The 14,719-nt window shown below is 41.7% G+C and overlaps 1 pseudogene; it reads left to right on the forward strand.

Annotated features, from left to right (window-relative positions):
* Positions 1–13,951: 13,951 nt before the first annotated feature.
* On the forward strand, positions 13,952–14,122 carry LOC140330279 (U2 spliceosomal RNA; annotated as a pseudogene).
* The last annotated feature ends 597 nt before the right edge of the window (positions 14,123–14,719 follow it).

Consider the following 14,719-nt stretch of genomic DNA (forward strand, 5'->3'; position numbering starts at 1 on the left):
CTATAGGAGGACTGATGGACCTGGATCGTCTGGTTTCTAAAGTGCTTTTCCAGAAGCTGAATGTTAAGCGGGAGGAGATTCTCTACCTGCAAGAGAGGAGAGGATGTGAATTCTTCCTCACTTTCACCAATGCAACGGCCTGCAATGCTTTCTATGACAAGGTAGTAGAAAATATTGATGATTATGATCTTGATGGGCTTGAATTCGTGCCTCTGTACATTGGTGGTGAAATACCTGTAACAATCACTGTGCATAATCCTTTCTTGCAGCATGAGGATATAATGTATTATTTGAGTCGGGTCTGTCAAAAGGTTACTTTTGTGAGGAAGGAGCTAAATGGATTCAAAATCTGGAATGGCAAGTACCTTTTCAAAGTTGTCCTTAAACCCAACACAGCAGCACGTGGTGGAGTTCATCACCTCCCAGCTGTTATTGTGCTTGGGAAGGATCGTGTTTTTGTCAACTACAAAGGTATGCCCAAATATTGCCGTGAATGTAAACAGTTTTGGCACACTGCAGATGCATGTCCCAATAAGGGCGTTACAACTTGTAGGAAGTGTGGCCAAATGGGTCATTTAGCCATAGAATGCCCCAATTAAATCATTTGTAATGGCTGCGGCAAAGCTGGGCATTCCTACAGAGAGTGCGCAGACAGAAAATTTTATGCGCAAGCAGTAAAAGACCTATCTAATCCTATCTTTTCCTCAGGGTATCATTGGTCAGAGGAAGGTAAAACACCTGGTGTGGAGGAGACCCAAGTGCCTGCCACCCCGGAGGCAAATCAGCAGGATCTGGCTGTCCAGGAGGAAGGTGCAGACGAGGTGACAGCGCCAAAGGGTGAGGCACGGAAGGTCGATGAATCCTTAAAGGTCGTGAGTATTGAGGTTTGTGGAGATACTCCTCCAGACCCACCTCGGGCCCTAGGGGGACCAGTGGGGAGTGAGCAAGAGGAGGAAGACATGGATGTATCTGCTAGTTCCAAAAAACGTAAAAAACAAAGTGATAAAGTGGTTAAAAATAAGATCAAGAAGAGTGCAGGTAGTGAATGCACAATTCTGCCAGAACTGAGGGAAATGGCAGAAAATATACCAAGGCCCTCTGGGGCCATAGTGGAGCCTTTAACCTACCCTCTTTCTCCCAACCAGGAAGCAGCTGTGTTCTCTGGGACGGGAAGAATTGAGGAGTTTCCCTCAACTAACAGGACGGGCCAACAAAGAGGCGCCGGTGACATTACTCCAGACTTGTTGATTTCAGAATCTGATGAATCAGGACCTGGAGATGTTTGACTTAAAAATTGGTTCCCTGAATTTAAGGGTATGCAAAAGCCCGAGAAGGGCGGTTATCTTTGATGTCCTGGGAAAACTTGACATATCAATTTTTTGTTTACAGGAATGTGCTCTAGATCATGATCCCAACTACAAGCACATCTCAAAGCAGTGGAAACAAGGAGCTTCTATCTGGTCAGGAGATAATAGCAATCCCGCCACCGGAGTTGGTATCCTGATCAAAGGTAACACTGTCAAAATTTGAGGTTTTTTGGAAATTGTACCAGGCAGAGCCCTGGTGGTCAAATGTCAATATGACAATTTTATTTTTGAAATTATGAACATTTATGCTCCTGTGGACAAGCACGAAAAGGAAACCTTTTTGCAAACAATACAGTTTTTTTTAGTTAACTCCAATCCAATGATAGTTTGCGGGGATTTTAATTGCCTTTTGCCTGGCGAGAGAAGAGCAGGCTCTAGGTCCCACAGACAGGATAAAACCTATGATTTTAAAGAACATAACCACTGACTTTGAGTTACAGGATGTCTGGAGATCATGCCACAGAAGTGACCCTGGATACACATGGCAAAATGCCCGGTCTAAATCCCGGATTGACCTTTTATTTGTGAGTAAAAAGATTCAAATAATTAATGCTCAACTACAATCTACAATTTTCTCTGACCACAAAATTTTAATTGGAAAGATTAGAATTCCTGGGACAGTCAATGGAAAAGGGGTGTGGCGTCCCAACACTTCCCTACTGGAGAATGAAGTGATTAAAAAGAAATACGAAAAGCAATTTTTCAATTACTAAAAGAGCAAAAGCAACTTCCATTCCATTGTGGAATGTGGGACTGGGTTAAATCCCAGACAAAAGCTTTTTTTCTAAACGAAAGTATACGAGAGGCCAGGAATAAACTTGCATGGTACAAAAAATTAAACACCCAGCTGCAAACTTTTATAATGCTACAAAACAAAGGCATAGAAATGCAAGAACAGATCAATACCCTCAAAACCAAAATAAGTAAGGAAATTAAGCAAAGAGGGAAACAGATCATACATAATGCCAAGGTTCACACCATGGAAAATGATGAAAAATGTTCTCCTTTCTTTTTTAAAAAAGTAATGGGAACAAAGCAAAAGGTCACGAAGTTAAACAATGCTACCACACAAGCAGATATGCTTAAGGAGGCGCAAAACTTCTATTCCCAACTTTTCAGCAAAAAACACATCGATCCTAATACTATAGAAGGCTGTCTGGATAAACAAGAACAAAAGTTGGGAAGCAATGACCACCAAATATTATTAGATAACATCTATGAACAGGAAGTTTTTGAGGCAATCAAGAGCTTCGATAAAAATAAGTGCCCTGGTGTGGATGGCCTTCCTATAGAATTCTATGTAAACTTCTGGCATGTTATCAAAAATGATTTTGTTACTATCTTGCAGTTGGCTACCGAAGGAAACAACATTCCGGTATCATGGAGGAGAGGAGTGGTAACGCTCCTTCCCAAGAAAGGAGATTTAGAATCCCTGGAAAATTGGCGTCCAATAACTCTGCTCAACTGCAACTACAAAATTTACGCCAAAATCCTGGTGGGTCGTTTTAAAAAGGTATTGGACAAAATCATACATTTCAGTCAGGCATGCGGAGTTCCAGGCAGATGTGTCCATGATAATCTAAATTTTTTGAAAGATGTTATATGGTACCATCCGGAAAGGAGTCAAAAAATAGCTTTGGTATCCCTGGACTTCGCAAAAGCCTTTGACAGAGTTTCTGTGGGCTGTGTTGAAAAAAATGAACCTGCCAGAAAGTTTCATTAAAAATATCTTTTCCCTTTACAGTGACGCCACCTGCCAGGTTTTAGTAAATGGACACCTATCGGGCACCATCCCGCTAGAATCTGGAGTGAAGCAAGGCTGCCCGCTGTCCCCCCTCTTTGTGTGCGCCTTGGAACCTTTGTTGGCCCTTATCCGAAAGGAGAAGACGGTAAGAGGGGTCCACCTGCCGGGAGGTAGTGGGGACACGGCAAAAACAACAGCGTACATGGATGATGTGGTAGCAGTCTGTACAACTGAAGCTGCTATAAACAGAGTTTTGCACCTCACTAGTATTTTTTGCTCCGGATCTAGCTTTAAACTAAATTTGGAAAAATGTGAATGCCAAATGGTAGGAAACTGGCGGAAAACAGATATCAAAATAAAAACAGTGGAATCTGTCAAAATTTTGGGAGTCCTTTTCGACATCCACAATAATGGCAACGCCAGTTGGGAAAAAAATTAAAAACAAAATTGTTCAGAAAACGGAGTATTGGAAAACCAGAAAACTCACCCTGGAGGGAAAAAATCTTATAGCCAAGGCAGTCTTGCTACCTCAAATGTTGTATTTAGGCTTGGTTTTCCCACCAAACAATAATACAATTAGATTCCTAAACAAAATCATGTTCCAGTTTATTTGGAGTTCTTCTGCAGAGAAGCTCAAAAGAGATATAATGCAGAAAGAAAAGCTGAAAGGAGGTAAAGGGTCACCGGATCTGAGAAAGGCACTGTGGGGTAGTTTCTTCTCCCTGTGCCTTATAGAAAAATGCAATTATTGGAGTTTTTTCTTAAGATATGCTGCCGGGCACATTTTCAGGAAAAGGGCTTGGTTTAGGCCAACCCAAAATATTCCAATCTTTTTAACACCACCGAAACAGTATGTGATTTTGGAGAAATTTATTGTAACCTATGATCTAAAACACCTGGATCCAGACATTCTAAGGAATTATGCTAAACTCAAAATAGCAATTAGAAATGACATAACGACCCCTGTGGCAAATTTTGTTGAAGCAAAATCAAAAAGCATTTGGGGGATGGTCAATCAAAACTATTTGTCCAATGAACTGAAAGATATTGCCTGGCAGGTCGCACATGAATGCTTACCAACACGAGCTTTCCAACACAGGAGGGGCATGGTGGCCAGTGCCAGATGCCCTAGGTCAGGGTGCGGTGGAGATGAGACAACATTACATCTTATGCGGAACTGTGCGTATGCCCGAAGCATATGGGAGATGGTAGGTCCAACTTTAAAGTTCCTCTTCGGCTTACAAAGACTTGACCATCAGACAGTAATGTATGGTGTTTTTGAATCAGTTCCCTGGAAGAAATTTAAAACCCTGTGAATTTCTATCAACTGTTTCAAATTTGCTCTATGGAAAATGAGGAATATCTACCTGTACAAAACTGATTGCATAACAACCCAGGACTGCATAAAATATGCTTTGAGCAAGATGCACAACTTTTTTCTCTTGGACTGCAAAAAACTGGGGACGCCCAGTGCAATGAGTGAATGGTGTTTGTTCATGTGGAATGCTTTGATCAGTAAATAATCTTGTCTTTTTTTTTTTTTTTACAGGCAAAGTTTGGAGGAATGGTCTACATGACTCCTTTGACCTAAACCCCTTTCTTTTTCTCCCTGCCTAACTTATTTTTTCTTTCCCCTATAGGACCATAACAGCCTTGATTCAAATTTGGGTGTTTCCGATCTAATCATAAAAACTTTTTTTTCTCTCCTTGCCTAACTTATTCTTTTTTTTCTCCCTTATAGGACCACAACAGTCTCAATTCAAATTGAATGCTTTTGATCCAGTCATTAAAATGTTTTTTCGCTCCTTGCCTAACTTATTTCCTTCTCTCCCTACAGAACTTCAACAGTCTCGATTAAATTGGGTGCCTTTTGATCTAGTATTAAAATTAGATGCCGGCATAGGCAGGGTTATATCCTTTCCTTTTGTTTTCTAATAGTTTCTGGATTGTGAATATTTGGAAGAAACAATACTGAAGATGATACAAAAACTTCACCTTTCTATTGTTTCTTTAGAATAAGTGTCATGTTTATGCCTAAAATGTCCTTTTTTTTTTCCATGTTATTTGGGTTTTCTTGGTATATGACCGTAATATTTGCGGTATACCTTTTTTTATTGCCAAAATATTCCAGGGCTTAGCAAGGCATATATAAGTCCTTGTGAGAAGCCTTGGGTTCACACTCCCTTTGAACAAGCATTGAAATGGTAAATGACCAATAACGCAGGAATTGCGTTCTCCTGGAATGGGAAATTTTTCAGTTCAAAGTTTCTTTATTAACTAACTTTGGAAGTATATGCCCCTCTTATGGGTAAAGTGACCTCCTTTTGGGATGATCAACCATGACCAAATGGTTTTGAACGCTACTGAAAACACACTTAATGTATTTATGGAATTTACACATTGCCTGTGTGGCGGTTTGCAGAATGTAAATGTGGATTTCTTGTACAATATGGTGCTGCCTTACCTTAAGAGTCGGGCGACCATGTATCTTTTGTACCTTATCACAATGTATCCTTATGTCCTGCAATGATGACCCTTTGTAAGATAGTGGTCATGTGATGATGTTTTTGATGATAAAATTCAGAATATGTCTATGTATGACTCATATGTGTAAATGGTCTTGCCCGTCCTTTGATAGGCGACCATAAATGTGTGTAAATGGTCTTGCCTGTCCTCTGATAGGCGACCAAAAAACGAATGTGTTTTCAGCTTTGGCCAAGCCCTTCCCCCAGAGGTGGGTGGCCTTCTCATGCCTGTTTCTTTCCCCCCTGGGCTGGAGCCCTCAAGTTACAGGTTTTTTCTGCTGTTGGAAAACAAGAACTCCCCTTTTGCCAGTTGGCTTGTTTTTTCATTGGACTTATATACTACAGTCAATGGAACTTTTTTGACCTTTTGAAACAATCTTTTGTAAAACCCTTTTCATGGACTTTCTGTTTTGTCCTATTATGGACTATACTTTTAGCCTAAATGGACTTTATTTCAATCGGCCTAAATGGACTTCACTATACTACTGACACTGGATTTTTTACCTTCTGAATGGAACCTTTGTTTTGTAATTTGTTTCTGAAACCCTCTAGGAGATACAGTCACCTGTGCTCCCAGTGGACCCAGGGTCCCTCTTACTGGTCTGGAGGTGGCGACTGCAAGTCAGCAGGTGTAGCCATTCTGATCAGGGGTGGGCGTTTCACGCTTGATGCTGTCCACGATCTCGTCTGCGGCTGTCTTCTGGTCGTAGACGGTTCGTGGGCAGGAGAGCCAAATAGGCTCATCAACGTGTACGCCTCCCCTGAGAAGAATGAGCGGCTGGAACTTTTCCAGACCCTGGGGACCCAACTCGCAACCACCAGGGCAGTAATAATGGGTGGTGATTTCAACTGCCCAATAGAGGACGGGCGCAGCTCAGGCATCATGGCAAAGTTGGACGTTACCTCCCGCCTTCTCAAAGAGATGGTGGCGGAAGCTTCCTTGAAGGATGTCGTAGGCTCCATCGGAAGCGGCGCCGCCAACTACTCCTGGTGCCGCCCCGATGGATCTGTCCGCTCAAGGATAGACTTCATCTTTACATCCAGAGAAGTAACGCACAACAGCCACTCCATGGTCCCTTGCTTCATCTCGAACCATAGGGCCCTTCTCTTCCAGGGGGACCTCGGCAAGGGCTTCGGCCCAGGCTCCTGGGAGCTGAACACCGCCCTGCTGGAAAAAGAGGAACTGATGGAGGAACTGAGGGGTGAGTATGTCAACTGGAGGGAGGACAAGGAGCATTTTGAAAAGGTGAGTGAGTGGTGGGAGTTCGTGAAGGTCAAGCTCCACAGCTTTTTCAAGCGAGGGGACGCCAGCAGGTGTGCACAAGGAAGAGAGAACTCAAGAGAAACAGCTCTTGAAACAGCTCTTTGAGGAGGACGCCAGGCGCATCATCTTCCGTTCCAAGGTGGAGCATCTAGAGAAAGGTGAGAAATGCAACTCTTTCTTTTTCAGGAAGCTCCATTCAGGCCACACCCCCCCTCGCCGAGCTGCGGGACTCGACCGGCACTCCCCGGAAGGGTAAGTCAGAGGTAATGGAAGTTGTCAGTGACTTCTACCGGAACCTCTACTCGCCCAAAGAAACAGATAACGACGCTGCGAACCGGTTCCTGTCAGGTATCACCAACACCCTGGATCCTGCAGGCGCAGCGTCCACGGACGCTCCCCTCACCATGGAGGAGCTGACCTCGGCCGTCAAATCCTTTAGGCGGGGTAGGACCCTGGGTTGCGATGTCTCCCAGCGGAGCTCTAGGTAGCGCTGTGGGAACTCGTAGGCCCGGACCTGCTCGAGGAGTTGGCGGAGGAGGGCAGAATGCCGCCATCGCTGAGGGAGGGCATGATTACGATCTTGTATAAGTGGAAGGGCGAGAAATGCGACCTCAAAAACTGGCGTCCCATTTCTCTCCTCAACGTGGACTACAAGATCCTCGCCAAGGTACTGGCCAACCGGTTAAAGAAGGTTATCGGACAGATCATCCACCCGGATCAAACCGGCGGAATCCCAGGTTCGGGAGCAAAAGTCAACTGCGGGAAGTCGGAAGCCATGCTCTTCGGAAATTGGTACCTGCCTTCCTCTGCGCCCATCCCCTTCAACATCCAACCGGACTTCATCAAGATCCTTGGCGTCTGGTTCAGGAAGGAAGGAGCAGCCCTGAAGTCCTGGTAAGAGAGGCTGTCAAAGATGAAACAAAAGTTCGGCCTCTGGAGCCTCAGAGACCTCACCATCGAAGGGAAGACGCTAGTACTCCGCAGTGAAATCCTCCCTGTGCTGCAGTACCTCGCCCAAGCATGGCCCCCACGCACCAACACCTGCAAGGCCATCACGAGGGCGACCTTCCACTTCATCTGGGGCTCGAAGATGGACCGAGTAAAGAGAACAACCATGTTTAAAGAGCATCAGAAGGGCGGCAAAGGAGTCCCCGGACATCACGACGATGCTGAGGATCTTCTTCGCCTGCAACGCCGTAAGAAGGACACTGGTGGATCGATCTTCGACTTCTGCAGGGAATGCCATGTCAAGATTCTTTCTCCTCCCACTCTGGAGGAGCCTAGGGTGGGACAGGTGGGACAGCTCCGTGCCGTTCAACTGGGACACACCTTGGTTCTACTTGGACAACTTCAAGTTCATCAAGGAGAATGAGCTGCAGGGCATCAGGCCCGACTTGTGGAAGCCGAAGACCATCTACAAACAAATCCGTGGAAAGGACTCAATGGAACCTGTTCCAGGTAGAAACGCAGTCACCTGCGAGGAAATCTGGATCAACATCGGGTCCAAAAGACTTACCAACAGGCACTGGGATTTGGCCTGGATGGCGGTCCAAGGAGGACTGCCCTTGAGAACTTTCATGCATGCCAGGAACTTATGTAGGTACAGACACTGCCAATTCGTCCCGAGAACAGCCATCACATACTGCGCTATGCCGTATGGTCTGTTCCATGGCGAATTCAAAGAAGAAGTCGAAGGAGCTTGGAGGGTTTTGAACTGTATTAAGGACGCTATCTGGTGTGCTGGAAAGCGCCTTATCCTCCGGAGGGAGAGGATGTCCATCGAGGACTGCCGCAGACTGTCCCTCAGTCTGATCAGAGACTACACCCTCATGGACTTCCCGGAGGAGGAAGAGGACGTCTCTATCCCTATCCCTCCAGGAAAGGATACAATAAAAGAAACGCAAGCTGGAACAGACAGAATTGAGGAATTCATCTCAGTGGTTGGTTTGACAGCACAACAAAGTTTTGCTGTTGGTTCAGTTTCTTTAGATTTAACAGTTTCAGAGTCTGAAGAATCAGAATCAGCATGATGAATGAAATTAGGATAGGCTCCCTGAATGTAAGGGGCATAAAGAGCCTGACAAGAAGGGCTGCAATCTTTGATATTATAGAAAAATCTGATATATCAATAATTTGCTTACAGGAATGTGCGTTGGATTATGATCCGAACTATAAGTACATCACAAAGCAGTTTACTAAAGGAACATCTATCTGGTCTGGAGACAACACAAAATCCGCAACTGGAATCGGCATATTGATTAAAGGTAATACATTAAAAATCACAAGTTTTATAGAATCAGTACCGGGCAGAGCTCTGGTAGCCAAGTGTAAATATGACAACCTGGAATTCGAAATTATGAACATATATGCTCCAATAGACAAACACGAAAGAGCAATTTTTGCATACAATACAGTTTTTTTTTTACGAATTCAAAACCAATAATAGTATGCAGAGATTTCAATTGCTTACTTCCTGGGGAAAAAAGAGCTGGCTCGAAGTCTCGCAGGCAAGATAAAACGTCAATGCTATTGAAAAACAACAACAGACTGAGTTCCAGGATGCATGGAGATTGTGTCATCCAGGTGACCCAGAATACACGTGGGGAAACGCACGGTCTAAATCACATATCGATTACCAACTTGTAAGTAAAAAATACAGCTTATTGATATAAAATTACAAAGTACAATATTCTCTGATCATAAAATACTAATTAGCAGAGTGAACTTACCTGGGATGTCCAATGGGAGTAGAGTGTGGCACCTCAACACTTCAATCCTAGAAAAAGAAAGAATACAAAAAGAATATAAAAAACAATTCGCAAACTATCAAAAATGTAAAAATAAGTTCTGTACCATTGCAGACTGGTGGGAATGGATTAAAACCCAGACCAAGTGTTATCTCCTGAAAGAAAGTAAACAAGAAGTTAAAAAATCAGTTAAAATGGTACAAAAATTTAAATGCCCAGCTGCAGACATTTATAAAATTCCAAAACGAGGGCATAGATATGTGTGACCAAATCAACAGCTTAAAAATTAAAATCAGTAAAGAAATTAAGAAAAGAGGCAAACAAATAATACACAATGCCAAAGTCCAGGTACTGGAAAATGATGAAAAATGCTCCCGCTTTTTCTTCAAAAAAGTTATGGGAAGTAAACCAAAAATCACAAAAATAGATGATGCTACTACACATGAAGGGATGCTTAAAGGGGCACAAAGTTTTTACAACGATTTGTTTAGTAAAAAATATATTGACCCTAACATAACAGATTGCTTAAATAACTTGGAATTGAGATTGGAAAATAGCGACCAGCAAATGTTCACAGACAAAATTAACAAAAAGGAGGTTCATAAAAGTCATTAAAAGCTTTGATAAAAACAAATGCCCTGGCATTGATGGGCTTCCAATAGAAATTTATGAAAAATTTTGGTACCTAATCAAAGATGATTTTGTTGCTATTTTACAGTTTGCAGCTGAGGAAAATATCATGCCAGAGTCATGGAAGAGAGGGGGTGTGACACTCCTTCCCAAAAAAGGCAGTCTGGAGTCCCTAGAAAACTGGCGACCGATAACACTATTGAACAGCGATTAAAGGATCTACGTAAAAATTCTGGTCGGTCGATTAAAAGAGGTAATGGGGAAAGTTATACACATTGGCCAGTCTTGTGGGTGCCGGGCAGAAGTGCTCAGGACAACCTAAACTTTTTCCAGAGACGCCATTTCGTACCAGCAAGAGAAATCAGAAGATTGCTTTGTCGTCTTTGGATTTCTCGAAAGCGTTTCATAGAGTATCTCACGAATTCTTGTGGGCAGTATTGGAAAAAATGAATTTACCAAAAAGTTTTATTCAGAACATCTCTTTTTTTTTTTTTTTTTTTTTTTTTACAGACAAGCTACTAGCCAAATCCTAATAAATGGCCATCTGTCTGGAGTAATCCTGCTAGATTCAGGAGTGAAACAAGGTTGCCTGCTGTCCCTGCTCCTCTTTGTATGTGTGCTGGAACCTTTATTGGCTCTCATCAGGAAGGAGAACATGGTAAGAGGGGTTCATCTTCCGGGAGGTAGTGGGGACATGGCAAAAGTGGCGGCATATATGGACGATGTGGTAATGGTCCGCACTTCAGAAGCAGCAATAAACAGAGCATTGCTTCTAACAAATATATTTTGCCTGGGTTCAGGATTTAAATTAAACTTGACAAATGTGAATGCCTGATAATTGGAAGTTGGCAAAAAGAATATCAGAATCAAAACCGTGGAGACAGTGAAAATTCTGGGTGTTCTTTTTGATGTAAAGAACAATGGAAACCTGAGCTGGGAAAGAATTAAAAATAAGGTCATACAAAAAGTAGAGTTCTGGAAAGCAAGGAGATTAACTTTGGAGAGAACGTTCTTGTCACAAAATCTGTTCTATTACCCTTGATGCTATAGCTGAGTGCTGTATTTCCACCAAATAACATAATTAGACAATTAAATAAAATTATGTACCGCTTCATATGGAATTCTACAGCGGAAAAGGTTAAACGAAATCATGCAAAAAGAGAAAATTAAAGGAGGCAAAGAAGCACCAGACTTGAGAGTGGCTTTGTGGGGCAGTTTTTTCTGTCTGTTTTAGGTGTTTAAAAAACAAGCAAAATTACTGTTTTTGTGTCTGTTTTTGAAATACGCTGCAGGATATATTTTCAGAAGGGCATGGTATAAGCTGGGTCAAAATAGCCCAGTTTTAATAATTCCACCCAAACAATATGTGGTTTTGGAAAAATTTATAGTTGAATATGACATAACAATTGGATTAAGAGATCTTGATGAATTATTCAAACCTTAAGAAACAGACACAAAGGGATAACGACACCTGTAGCAAACTTTGGTCAAAATCAGTCAAAAATTTTAGTCAAAAGTCAAAAAACTTTAGTCAAAATCTAAGAGTATATGGGAGATAACTCATCAAAAATACCTATCAAATGAATTAAAAGATGTTGCTTGGCGAGTAGTGCACGAATGCCTGCCCACAAGGGCTTTTCAACATAGAAGGGGTATGGTGGCCAGTGCCAAATGCCCAACAGCAGAGTGTGGGGCAGAGGAAACAACCATGCATGTAATGTGGAACTGTCAATACGCGCAGAAGGTATGGAGGAAAGTTGGTACAATCCTAAAATTCCAGTCAGGGTTGCAAAAACTAGATTATCAAACAATTATGTACACTACCATGGGACAAATCCCTCCAACCAAAGTGCAAACACTATGGATAACGATAAATTGCCTAAAACTGGCTCTGTGGAGAATGAGGAATATATTCTTATACAAACTGGATTGCGTATCATCTACAGAATGCATAAAATACGCTTTAAGCAAAGTGTATGATTTCTATTTGAGAGATTGTAACAAACTGGGGACGCCCAGGGCAATAAAAGAATGGAAGTTCTTTATGTGGAATTCCACAATAGGCAGGGATTAACCAATTTCTCCTTTTACAGGTTAAAGAAATGGATACATTTATATTCCATGTTGTACTAACCCTTCTTTTTTCCTTTGGGTCAAATAGCTGGATCTAGAAGACATAAGAATGCCAGCATAGGTAGGGTTTAAAATGCAAATACCTTTAGGAGGGAAAACAAAACAACAAATACAGTTATCCTAAACTTACCTGGAAGTGCTCTTTCCATTGGCAATGGGTGTCATCTATAAGAGATGAGAATAAGAAATTAGGTGATCAGGTGTTAAAAATGTATTCTAATACAATAACGTGGAGGATACTTACTTGGGAAAATGTTAAAAACTGTAGTAAATGTAAGGATACTTGGGTTTAAATTGCGTTGGTGTTAAACTGATCTAAATGATAAATGTTCATGTAAAAATGATGCTTGATGAGGATCTGTCTAAAGGGTTCAAGAAAAGTCCAGATATGAGCCAAGAGTGGGCAAAGGAAAAAAGCAGGTGTGACAGAGCTGGTGCATTTTAAGAAAATTTTACAATCCTTAAGTGGAAAACCTCCTTTGTGTGTGAGGTATGGTACTGCCTGACCCCTGCAAGGAGTCGGGAAAGGGAAACTAACAATAAAATTTGTGGTGTCTTTACGTGAGCCAGGGCTTAGCAAGGCAGCAAGATAAGTCCTTGTGAGAAGCCTCTGGCCTGTTGAAAACCCTTTTCAAGAATGGGGCATAAAAAAAAAAAGACATGGTCAAACTTAAAGTGTGGAAATGATAAAAATTTGTGTGAACGCAAGGGCTCCTCCTTTGGACAGAAGGCCAGATAAGGTGTAATATACTGTATGGGAATTGAGGCTACCCTATATTAAGGGGGAGAAAATGTATTGTTGTTATATTAAGCATGAAATCCTGTGAAAAATTAACAATGGTCCTGTCACAACTGTAAGATGGGAGAATGATTTCCTCCGAAATTTGGGGATTTATTTGAAACTGTTGTTTAAGATGGCGTATTTCTGTAATGAAAAATGCTGAAACATAAATATACAGAAAACATGTGAAACTTATGGTATATTGATGTTGCCAATGTTGAGAAAGGCAATCACAAGACAATCTTGTCTACAAAGTATGTAATGTGTACATTATGTTCATGTAAAATATGATTTATTTTTGTAAAGTGTGAAGTGGTATTGCCCATCCTCTGATAGGTGACCACAAACATAATGTGTTGCAAGCATGGTCTAGCCCTTCCCCTAGAGGTGGGCGGCCTTTCATGGAAATGTTTGTTTTTTAGGGCTGGAGCCCTCAAATTAATGCTATATCGCCAGTTAGCTATTTTTATGTTTTCTTTTTATACCCGTGTGGAAGGACCTTTTCTTTGGATTTCCCTTGGACTTATTGGACAACAAATTCTTGAGTGGAGTCAACTCATGGACTTAAGTTCTTCAAATATGGACTTTTGCACCAAATACCTGCATAAAAGGACTTTATTCTGTTATTCACAAATGGACCTACCTTTGGACGGAGTTCCTCTTTTATGTCCCTTTGTTAAAACCTGGAAAAAATAAATAATTCAATTTAGGCCAAAGATTGCAAAAAGTTATGTTTATGTATTTGTTGTTAATTTGCTTTTTTACTTTTATAAAAATTTTAAAAAAAATTATCAGTTTAATATTGGATCGTCCCCTATCTGGGGACCATATAAAATCGATTTTTAGAACAGGGAGATGGAAGAAGAGCTTGCTCTGTCCACTCCACGCATCGACCTGGTATTGCAGTACCTCCAGGACCGGTGCAACTCTCTAATACAGGATTCCAAAAACAGACCGAGCACAGCAATTGTGAAGAGTCAGACAAGAAGGACACGGCCAGACAGTCCAGTGTGACTTGACACCTATTGTTGGGACTTTACTTCACTAATGCCGTTGTTAACTGCTTTGGTGGCAATCGGCAGCCAGCCAGCCATCCTATCCTGCCTGCTCTTTCCATTTTTGCTGTGCTCCAACTGTGTTTAACCCCTGCCTGTATTATATGCTGCCTGTGCCCTTACATTGTATTGTAAGCCAATTTTGTATGATGTTATCTGTATGATCAAGATTGCTGAACTGTAAATAAAGTCAATGTTTGTCAATCATGTCCCATTGTTTTGCAATTGATTGATTGATTGCTTCTTTGCCTTTTGGACTTCCATGTCTTTCTTTTTCTTATAGATTTATTTATTTATTCATTGCATGTTATTTTATTTAATTTTGGAATTCTTCATCTTTTTTTGTTTTTGCTTTGCTTTCTTGCCCTGTGTGGTTCCTTGGTGCATTTTTAGGATGGGCCACGTCATTTGCCCAAATGGTCCAGATTCTTGGGGTGGACTTAGCCTTGCTGATTGCTAGCTTGCAGGTGTTG

The sequence above is a fragment of the Pyxicephalus adspersus genome, chromosome 4 (assembly GCF_032062135.1).
Source record: "Pyxicephalus adspersus chromosome 4, UCB_Pads_2.0, whole genome shotgun sequence".
NCBI lineage: Eukaryota > Metazoa > Chordata > Amphibia > Anura > Pyxicephalidae > Pyxicephalus > Pyxicephalus adspersus.